The 3,714-nt window shown below is 28.6% G+C and overlaps 1 long non-coding RNA gene across 1 annotated transcript; it reads left to right on the forward strand.

The window, feature by feature from the left end:
* Positions 1–771: 771 nt before the first annotated feature.
* On the forward strand, positions 772–2,003 carry LOC121209958 (uncharacterized). The gene is made up of 2 exons (XR_005905217.1): positions 772–934; positions 1,461–2,003. It is a non-coding gene; the product is annotated as an uncharacterized lncRNA (long non-coding RNA).
* Positions 2,004–3,714: the final 1,711 nt, after the last annotated feature.

A 3,714-nucleotide genomic window follows, 5' to 3' on the forward strand; every position in this document is an offset into this window, starting at 1 on the left:
CGTGCAAAATTTTGCATTAATAACCCTTCTCGATAAAATGGAAAGTTTGTAATTTAGTCTATGTACATTTTACTTTAACTCAAATTAGCGGAATTAAAAACTCCTTAACCCTAGTACATAGTCTTAATCATTCTCATGCCAAATAATCATTAACATCTCATTTTTCTCTGTTTGGTCAAATTTCACTTTAGTCCCTGCATTTTCCAAACATTTTTAATTTAATACATTTTCTAATATTTCATGCTGCCACTCATGTTCACAACAAAATTTAAATTAACTCAATAAGAATATTCATTTAATATCTCTTTTCAAATTTCCTTGAATTTTCACTGTATACTCTCTCAGAATAGCACTATTCACTGTACGGAATTTTGGTGTCACATCCTGAAAATTGAGTTACTAGAATTGGACATTAGATTATGGGTTTGAGAGAAAAATCGAATTTTGTGTCATAAGAATTAAAATAGAATAAAATAAATAATTAATTAGTTAATAATAAAACAATTATAATTAAATTAAAAAATTATGGTATTAATAATCAGGGCATTAAAAAATAATAATAATAATAATAATAATAAAGACTAATTTGAAATAGTGCTTAAAGTAGGGGTTAAATATGTAAATTAAAAACTAGTAGTTAAAAGGGAAGCTATTAGAACAGAGAGAATAAGGGAGGACTTATAGGGCAAATAACCTATTTTTTTAAAAATGGTTGGTTTTTCTCTCCATTTCTTTTTCATTTTTAAAATTTGTTAGATCTAGATTGGAAAATTTCCTCTCAAAAATTTCTACATCTCTTATATTTTATTGCCATCCAAAAACTCTTTATTCTTTCAATTTTGCAATAAATCACTCTTTCTTCTCTAATTTCTCACCTAAACTTAGCTCGATTTTGCTCAATTGGTACAAATTCGTGGAGGTTCTCGAGTTAAAGGTAAATCTATTATTTTCTTATGTATTAAATTTTTATTAAGTGTTTCTAATTTGAATTTTCATAGATCTAAGTAAGAAAATTAAATATTCATGGTTTTAAAGCTATCTTTTGCATTAAAATGGTGAACCTCATAATAAAGAGCTAATAGATATTTTTAAAATGATTTGTAGTATATTTTGACAAGATTAAGAAGTTTAAAAATTTAATTTAACAAAATCTTTAAGTAATTGCATGAATTAAATGGTTTTCTATTGAGAATGAAGATGAACAATGTTTTTCTAAAAAAAATTATTAATTAAAGAAATTGAGTAAAGTTAGAGATCTAGATCTATAATTAGGCACAACTTAGGGGGTTAGGAGGTAAAAATTAAGGATTTAATTAAGTTAAAAAGGAGAAATTAAGTAAAATAGATTATTCGAAATAAGTCGAATAAGTATATGTGAATGGGCAGTCGTTGTATGAACATAAAGAGAGTAAGCTAGATTGTTTTTGAATGTTTAGTAACATGTATATTCTTGTGCGAAGCTAAAAACGTTGGTGGAGCCTCAACCAACCAAGATAAAGGCAAGTAAAAAGTTGTCTAATTTAACGAGACATGGTGAGCTATAGTAAGTGCACTTGTATGTTGTATTTTTATATAAATTGTGAGATCCGGAACGACAAAATAAGGCCTATGAACCTCCCCTTGTGGTATGCTAACTTTGGTTTTTTCTTTTTTTTTTTTTTCTTTCTTGTGCAAATCGTTGGAGCCTTGCTTGAGTTTCTGGAAATGGATGCTGTGCAGACTTGAGAGTGCCAGATGCGTGTGAGTGAATTGTGCATTAAAGGTTGAGTGTGTGTGAACATTGTGCGCTGTCTTACTAAATGTTTATATATATAATATATGCGTAAATAGGTGTATATATATACGATATATATAGGCGTAAATGGTCTTGTGAGTGTGTTTTTGCTGAAGTTGACATGATAAGGATGAAAGCATTTAGGTAGGTGTAATTATATATATAATATATAGGTATTGTACAGTGAGTTTTGTGTTATGTAAATATATATATTGGCGGTGGTTGTACATATATTATATATATGCATGGCTTTCTTTTATATAATATAGATGCATGGTTTTATTATATAGTATATATTAATGGATTTTGGTGTAATATAATATAATATAATATAATATATATAGTTATTTTGTATAAATATATATAATTATGGGTATGATTTTATATAATATATAAATTTATGGGACTTTTAATGTAGTTTAAAATTTGAAGTGATAAAGGTGACTAAATAAATATGTATATATAATATATTTATTTGAATATGATTTTGTAATATTTACGAACGAATATAAAAATAAATAATATAATGTGGACTCTAATAACATGTAAATTTTATCGATAATGCATATCTATGTATGCACAAATTCGTGAGTGAATTATGAGATTTATGATATTGCGAGTTTTGATTAGTGCAAAATTATATTGTCGTGAAATGCTAAGTGCAAGCTCAACTATAGTGCGAGTCAATTATATTTGTGTATTATGTTATATTGTGAACCATGTTAACTTGGTGAATTATATTATTATGGCGAACTGTGTTAATTTGGTGAATTATATTATTATGGCAAACTAAATTACTTTGTCAAACTGTGTATTGTGAGATTTTGAGTTATATTCCTGTAAACTAAGCTATTTCGTGCCCTATATTAAATAAAATATGTGAACAATGAGTTATGTGAGTTATGTCATGAATGATATAGTTGGCATGCCATAGGATTGTGAGTACTCACATTTTTTTTTATTGCAATGGGCATTGTGGCCCGAAGATAGCGTTTGAGAGATAAGGGAATGTCGAGCATAGCTCCATTCACCATAGATAGCGTGGTGTGTTTAGAGAGTGTGAGCATACGTGCTACACTTACATGGAGATAGCGTACGACTTTATGAATCATATGACGTTTTTTGGAGATCCGTTTATCCAATGAGTATATAATTTGACTATGTTTCGTATTCACGAATTATCAATATATCACTATGCTGAGTATGAAAATTGTGTTATATATAAATTGTTCAAATATGTTCAAATCCTTACATGTTTGGTGTGTTTACTTGTGTTGCATGCATGTGTACTCAATGAGTTTTCCCATGCTCACACTCTTAACTTTACGTTGGATATAAATAGTTTGCGGGCTAGCAATAAGGGTAGCAAATCGGTGATCCATTGCAAGTTATTTCTTTTGATTATGTGTGTTGAGATTTTAAGCTCTAAAGTGAAGGCAAAGTGGGTCGTTCCAAGGTTTAGTACTAGAATTAGACTTAAACTTTTTAAATAAAATTTCCATCTAGTTGTAAATGGGCATTATGGACTCTTTGTTTTTTGGGGGGATTTTTAAATGTTATAATTGCTTGCTTGATTGCTGGCTTAGGTGGTTTTAATTACTTGCTTAATGTGATGATAATTAAATGAACTAAAAAAAATTTGTAGTTAAGGGAGATTGCCAAGTATTAAGGTACGCCTTGTACCTTTTGATTGGTGAATGAAATGATTAATTTAGAAAAACATGCACTTAGGTCTAATTTCTTATATGAAATATTCTGCAATTATGTGGCATGTATGGTTGGTTGGTGTGATTTGTACATTTTTAAACAGAGAGTCATCTTGGTGGCTAATGTGATGTTTCAAATTCAAGTATGACCATCCCAATCCAATTTGAGGCATCACATTTGGGATGTTATAGCAATAAATACATTCTTTTTATATCTGTGTTTCCCTTTTTATA

The sequence above is a fragment of the Gossypium hirsutum genome, chromosome A11, assembly GCF_007990345.1.
Source record: "Gossypium hirsutum isolate 1008001.06 chromosome A11, Gossypium_hirsutum_v2.1, whole genome shotgun sequence".
Lineage (NCBI taxonomy): Eukaryota > Viridiplantae > Streptophyta > Magnoliopsida > Malvales > Malvaceae > Gossypium > Gossypium hirsutum.